The sequence below is a fragment of the Pyxicephalus adspersus genome, chromosome 4 (genome assembly GCF_032062135.1).
Source record: "Pyxicephalus adspersus chromosome 4, UCB_Pads_2.0, whole genome shotgun sequence".
In the NCBI taxonomy this organism is placed as follows: domain Eukaryota; kingdom Metazoa; phylum Chordata; class Amphibia; order Anura; family Pyxicephalidae; genus Pyxicephalus; species Pyxicephalus adspersus.
In genome coordinates, this window is record NC_092861.1 from 12,529,961 (window position 1) to 12,538,167 (window position 8,207).

Genomic DNA, 8,207 nt, shown 5'->3' on the forward strand with positions numbered 1-8,207 from the left:
GATGCCGGCCGGCTTCTTACCGGTCCCGCTGTCACCCGACGAAGGCACCCGACGCTGGAGAGATCGGCGGACGATGATCGATGGAGGACGATGCTGGATGAGCACAGGGGGACCAGGTAAGTACGGATGTACAAAATCTCGGGCTTAACCATCCTTGCAGTTTTTTTTTGCCCGAGCGAAGGTCGGGCTTAACTGCAAGGAGGTTAAAGAAATTTAAATGATTCACTAGGGCACGAAAAAGACAGTACAGTACAGTTAGAACTATGGAAACATAGATATGGTGCCCTTAACCTCCTTAGCGGTTCATATCTTTCCGGTTTTATATGTCTATAATCGGTACATTGTTTTTCATCAAAATTTATTTTACAGTATAATATAATAGTATGAGTATAATAAATTTTGATACAAAAAAATCATGTAAAAATATTAAATTAAAAAATCTTTATATTTAAAAAAAAAAATTTTAATTTTTTTTTTTAAAAATACATATTATACTCATACTATTATATATACTGTAAAATAAATGTTCTTGAAAACAATGTACTGCTTTTACACATATAAATCTAATGTATTGCATTCAATACAGTTATTTTGTATTAAATGCAATACAAATGGATTTCGAATTTCCGCCCCGCGGGCAACGTACACACGCACCGATGTCACAGGATGCAGAAGCCGGCCGGAGGAAGACAGAAGAAGACGGAGATCGTGGCGATGGACAGCGGGGCGGCGGCGGATCAGGTATGGCTGTATTTACTATTACTTCCATAGGTTTACCTACCCTGAGTGTGATTCGGGGTTACCACTTTTAGCAACTTTTTTCTACACCCGGTTACCGCTAGGAAGGTTAAAGTGGAACAAAATTGGCAACAGGCAGGGCTTTGTTTCAGAAAGGGACTGGTAATGTCTCTTCTGCAGTAAGCACTCTTACCTACCTGAATGCTATCATCTTCCATCAACATTTGCTGAGCTGCTCATGTGCAGTTCAATGTTGTTTACCAGTATACCCAACACCCAGAACATATTGGCTTTCCCTGGGTCTAAATCAACTCCCGTACTAGAATCCTGGCCTGGTCAATCCAGGTGGCCAAAGATCAAAACAAGGAAGAGAAGGAAGAAGATGGTGGCGCTTGCGATGGAGCAGGGACAGGTGAGTGTCCACTGGGTTTGGTTCTGCTTTAAGGCGTGAAATGCCAGGGCGTGATTGGTAGTGCACCCATAGACCAGTGCATGGCTATCATAAGACCCTGTTCAAACAGAGCCTGGTCACTCTCAACAGCCCCCATTCAACTATACTATGCATCATTTGTCAAACACTTTGTTATGCATTTGAATGCAGTTGAGGTGTGGTTATTTCTCCAACTGTGCAGAAATTACTTTTTGGTTTCAGGAACAATGCCATGATCCCCTATAACTGCAACCATGTGCGCAAAATGAATCCAATCACTCCCATTCAGTTGAATAGGAGCAGTGAGTGTGGTTGAGCCTGCTGTAACTAACTGCAAGTCTGACATTGCCCTAAGTCTCCACTGATTAGATAGGATCCCACTTTGACCCAAAGCCCAATGGTATATAACGGATTTGTAACCATTTTATTGACTATAGTGATTCATCATGTTTTTCCTTTCCAAAAGTAAAAAAAAAACCTTGGCTGATCATTATCTCTCACAACCTCCTGTGAACTTTGAAATGACATTTACAGTGTTTAATTATTATTATAATTGTCATACAACAGCCACATTAACAGCCCCATACTCTAACCCTTTCAAGTGGACCTTGGCTCGTGTAATAAACACATCAACCAAATTATAGAATTTATACCCGTACTTGAGTTTTATGACTGCCTGCTATATTCAATTAAAGGCGTTCATCCAAAAAATTCTTCTTGTTGTAATCCCATCAGTTATGATATTCCCAATCACTCTTAGGTGAACTTTGTGTGTATTACGTCAAGGCATCAACAAGAATTTGAAAAGAATTCCTGAACAGCTGGGAGCAGGCTTTCTCGAACTTTTTAACATGAGGAAACCTTATTATGATATAGAGAACATCTAAGAAATATCCACAGCTCACAGTACATTAGCATGGTGGTCAGTGGGAAGAATGGTTTTATATATATGGTTGGCCATTAGGAAGAATCATCAAAAAACATCACTGGTGTTAGTTCACCAGACTCAGGAATCACAAACTGCTCATTGCTCAAGGAACCCGTAACATCCTATGGAGGAACCTATGGAGCAATGCAGGTGCCAAGTTCCAAAGGATATATAGACCCAACAATTACCTCTCTTATTTGTTCCTTTCTGATTAGTTAAATATGCCACTGAGTGTGTTTTGTGTTATATGTTGTAAAAAATACCTGTGGAGTATACCTGTAGGTTACACCTGTAGGGTGTCTAGTACAGGATGTGTATTACTGGCAGGGTCACCAGGTCAAAATAATGAAAGCCTGAACAAGAAGATCAATAGAGCTAGGTACAGGTTTAAAATTTGTGATTTGGGTGGGGTTTAAAAGATAACTCATAGTGAAGTTCTAGATACAGTGGTACCTTGGTATAAGTCCTTAATTCGTTCCAGATCTTTGGACTTATACCAAAAAGGACTTATACCAAACAAATTTTTCCCATAAGACACAAAATGATTAATCCGTTCCCATGAAAAAATATCCTATTGTTATTGGGATATTATACATTGAGGGGGCTGAATGTAATAATTTAAACACTGCTTAGTACTAAAATACATAAGCAATTAGATGAAATAAATGAAAATTTAACCTCACTTTACCGAGCTGAGAAGAGTGGAGTGCCTACTAGGATGGTGTTGAGAAGGGAGGAGGAGGAGATGTTAAGTAATTCACAGAGAGTTATAGTGTGGGTTGTTCACTGAATGGTAGCAACTGGCGTACTGACGCTCATGGGCAGTCATGGCTTTGTCCCGAGAGAGGTAAATAAGGGTAGCGTGCGGTGTTTTGACTCATTTTGACCCATACAAGTTCTAGCACAAAGGTTGTTTACCGAGCAAAACTTTTTCTGTCCAAAAAGGACTTATACCAAGTTGGACTTATTCCAAAGTGGACTTATACCAAGGTACCACTGTAATTGTTTTTACCCACAAGCAATATACCTACCCATTGCCAACTACATAGTGTAGCCCTGCAGCCAATCCCTCAGCCATGGCACATGCACACTGCTTGTCCAGTTCATTCCAATGCCTGGGTCTGTATACCAAATGGCCACCAGCCATCCACACTGGTACATCCATAGCTCATCGTTGCCTCTCATTTTTAGGAGTTGTCCCTCTTTTGGAAAAAAATCACATCACCACTCTTTACTCCTAAGCAGTCCCTCTTTTATGTTTATGTCATAGTGTTATACTGCATTAAACCATTTATCCAGCCTCCAAATGACTGCATTTTACCTTTGAGAACCCAGTATAAAGGACAGTTGTGGTTTATATTTAAACACTTTTTTCATAAAGAATAAATTGACAACAGTAAAGGAAAGGCTGATAATAACAATATTAATAGGTAGACAAACATGCCTCATCAACTGACAGTTAATGCAAATGCATTGCTTAATGGAAAATAAACATAAAGAATATATTGCATACAACTATAATATACAACTCTTTATGCCCTAAGGCCAAACAGATGAGGACTAGGGAGGAGAGGAGGCAGGAAGAGGAGTAGAAGACTTTAAATAAAATTTACATTACAGAGAAGAGATACCCATCTAGTAGGATCTGTATTTCTTCCAGAGATCCCAAATAGCATCAGATTTTTCTGGAGTATTATTGATTGTGTGTGTTAACCTATGGCTAACCATCATCCAGACAGTTGTGCTTCAATCCAATTGTTTTTGCATTTGCCATGGTCTACATATCTATCGGTTTGGCAGAGTTGTATCAGTTCTCCATATACTTTGTTTTAAAAGATTCTCCCCATTCTCATCCCAAAAAGGTGCCAGGATTGCTCATACCTTCCAACAATCCTGATTTCCACAGGACTGCCCCAGGAATTTGAACTAAATGTTTGCTCATTACGGACCAGGACAAGGGTGTGAATGGAGGTCTGGAGGGGTGCAATCTAAAGAGCCTTGCAAAAGGGTACAGGGGTACTGATCTGGGCAGCGGTCTGGACATCTGGAAATCTGACATTAGACATTAGAAGAGGTAAGAGGGTTTGCATCTAAGAGGGGGTAAAAGTAGAACAAGGGAGCTGATCTTAGGTCTAAAACTAGTCTTGGAAAAGGAAAAGGTTGACTTGAGGTGTGAATAGGGCTAAAACAGGTAAGGTGAGGGACCAGAGAGGTGAGGGGGCTGACCGGAGGATTAATGGGGGAATGGAAGAGGTAAGAGGGTGGATGGTTTTTAGTTAAGAAGGAGGAATTAAAAAGTTATGGGGTGGGGGGTGATCTTGGGTCTCTAAAGAGGGCTGACCCAAGGTTTGAAGGGGCTAATCTATAGTCTGAGATACATAGGAGGGGTAAGTGGAAGGGCTGATCTGAGGACTGAGAGGGGGTTTATTCTGGTAAAGGGGGCCAATCTGAGATCTGAAGAGGGTTGGAGATGGTGGGGGGTGGTGATTTGGAAAAAATAAGAAGGGGAACTGATTAGGGGTTTAATCTGAATTTTGAAAGAGGATGGAAGTCAGGGGAAGCTGACCTGATGTTAGTGAATTGAAGGCAGTTAATCTGAGAGGAAATAGAAGAGGTAAAATGGGCTGATCTGAGATTTGTGAGGGTAACGGAGGTTTGAAGAGTTATTGGGGGTAGATTAGATGTCCAAAGGGGCCCAAAAAAGTAAGCAGGTCTGATCTGGAGCCAATTTTGGCTAGAAGAAGAGGCTGATCTGAGGCTGGAAGAGGTAAGGAGGGGGCTGCTTTAAGGCTGGAGTGAGTCTGATAGAGGTAAAATGGGAAGGGTTGATATGAGTTCTGAAGAATTTAAAGCAGTAAAGGTGATGAAGGACATTGGGGGTGCTGTACATATCATATTTTTGCCTGAGAAAAGATGATCATTTTACTCGGGTGACTATTATCTGCAGTGTGTAAATAGCTTTCCTTCTAAAGTGGTCTGGAATAGGTAAGGAGGTGCTGATCTGAGGAGACCAGAAGAGGTCATGGGGGGCTTGAATTGGGAACAAGGTTGGAAGAACAGAGCTGAACATTTAAAAATATTAAAAATGTCTTTTAAAATAATATTTACATGTTAAAAAGAATATGAAATTATACTGACTGGGACTGTAAAACAGCTGAAACCTCCTTGTAGGATGTACAAAAAAAAGTTTTCTTCTCTTCCCATTTATTGGCCTGGAGAATGATATTTTCTGTATTGAGCTCACTCTGCCATCTAGTGGATAAAAGTAGGTGATGCACACTATAACTTTTAAATATACAGTACATGTTTAGCTATAAGTGATTATTTGGATATTGAGTCTTTTAATAAACTATAACATTGTAACTATTTTCCCTAACACTTCTATCCCATAAAAATATTTGGAAATTATTTGTGATGTACATCAATTAGGCACAACCATATTTTCCCCTGGTACACCTAAATAGTAATGCTTTTTTTGTTTAAAATATCTTCTGTCAAACAGTTAGTAACAACTACTACTAGAATAAATTCATACGTTAATTATAGGGTCTGCTTTAAAGGCATGTGAAGATTTCAGAAGTAAAGACAACCATATACAACAAAAACTTTGCTAAGGCTAGGGAACCCAGACAGCATCTAATTGTTGTATAAAGTAGTAAAGAATCTTTGCCCAGGAGATGCTTCATTTAAATAAAGAAAACTTTGCTCAGTGCCTGGAGAGTTCGTTTATTAAAAAAAACTGTGATCACAAAACACCTTGACGCACGTCATACTGGAATGTATATTCTATTTCTAACAAGTGAACAGTAAATCAACCCCAACGTGTCTATGGAACATCTTGTTTGTAGACCACAATCAACCAATCACTAAACCATCATATTTCGGTAATCAAGAATGAAATGGTTTGGGCATGCTTTAAAAATTATCTATAGCTTGGCCTCTATGAGATCTTACTAGTTCCATCTGCTGACCTCTAAAACATTACATAAAAGTATCACAAAACCTTTTATTTGAAGTTTTGGATAGAAGACATAGAACTCAAGGACAATAATCAGTTCTAAGCTCACAGTATGTCCATCAAACATTGAATATCTTGCATTGAGTAAATATTGCATGCAATGATTCCCCCAGTGGAAAGTCATAGCTTGGGCCAGATATGGGGTATTCATCTAGCTCCAGTAGCCATGAAGATACAGCCATAGCATTAGATTATAGAAGAAGTCCAACCAAAAACAAAGACTACTATAACATATGTAAAGTAATAATTGAGAGCATCTGACAATAATGGGTTGGAAGTATTCAAGGATATGAACCTTTACAGTGTCCCTATAGAGCTGCTATTGCTGACCAGTTTGCTTGGTTGCTCTGCCTTTCATACCTTCTGCTGCTAAAGTGTTCAATAAGTTGTCACAGTTATCTCCATGCTTGTTTCAGGTCTGTGGCTGAAACTATTAACACCAAAAGATCAGTTTTACATCCAGGCAAACATCTTTATTTAGAATGAGTTTCGTATTGTCAGCTAAACATCATCTCTTAGTGATAGGTCCACTTTAAATTACATTGAAATGTAATCTTTTATCATATGACACCTTGAGTTCACTGAAATAATTATTTGTATTAATCTGCAGTTACACAAATTAATTTTTGAGGGTGTACACACCATAACTTTCTGTTTTATGCTTCTATATGAAACAAATTTGTAAAACCATCATTATATGTATAATTATATATAAACTCTATACCACAGGTGTCAAACTCTGGCCCGCGGGCCAAATCTGGCCAGCAACATCCACCATGGCATTGAAACCACCATGGCATTGACCCACATCTGGCCCACCATGGCATTGAAACCACATCTATAGACCAGCAGGCTCTCTGCCTATATATGGCTCAACATTGGACTGTTTTATAAACGCAAGTAACGCCAAAAATTTTAGTAGCGTTATTTCAATAAAAAGAGAGTTCCAGTTCTGGAGGGTCACTCATAAGATTTAGCCCCGCATTGGCCGCGTCTGCCATTTCCAGCACTCCCCCTCAGCTGTACTTTTCCTTGCTACTCCAAGGCATGGACTTGAATGGTTGGATTTTCATAGAACAATATTGTTATTATTATTGTTAGCCTGTACAAAAAGGTTACCATTAAAATTTAATTGAGAATGCTACAAATGGAGAAGGAGGCATAAGATTTTTTCTTAAATACATTTTTTTTTAAATTCTTATGCCTCTTTCTCTATTATAGGTTTGTTCCAAATTGAATGTAAAGCAAAACCTCTTTGTTTCCATATGAAAAGGTTTTATATCTAATGAGAAGGAAAAACATCCTCAATTTTTTCAATAAATTTCAAGGTTGGCCGGCAACCTAATCTAAATCTAAGTTTTTAATTTTGTCCCTCTGTATATTTGAGTTTGACACCCCTGCTCTATACTTTATTTTACTCATCTTTTTCTTCCTCTTCCTCTTATACCCATTTTCTCCTCTTCTTCTTTTCTCCACCAATTCCATGACTTAAATTGTTATTCTGATGGTGTCCTCTATAATCTTCAAAGCCAAACTCTGGGTTCTTTTTTGTTCTGAATATTTCACCAATCCTGCAGTACCCACCTTTCTTCCAGTGCTGCCCTTAATAGTAATCCATTTTTTATTTTTAGATGTCCTTTATTCTATCCTAAAATTGTATCAGGAGAACTAAGGACCTCCTGTAAAACTCATGTAAGCCATAATGGACCTGCACCTAAAGAAACATCCCTACAGCACCTATACTGTATTGATCAATACACAATATTTACTATATATACTCAATATTTACATGCATTTGGTATTTTTTACACACCCAAATGTTATTTTGTAAAATGAAATAATGTCTTAGTTTAGACTAATATGAATTGCTAAATGCTTCTCTTTCATGTAATGGGTGTCATAGCTTATAATTTTTTAGACGCCTAAAATGGCTCCCTAACTGGTAATTCTCTATAAACACTTTACAGTATGTGATGCTGATGCCAGCTTGAAATCATTTACAGCAGTTTTAGGAAAATTGATTTTAAGATTAACGAAAAACATGGCAAAAGTGTTAAAAGAGCAGGCACTCCTATTTTTTCCCCAAATGGGAC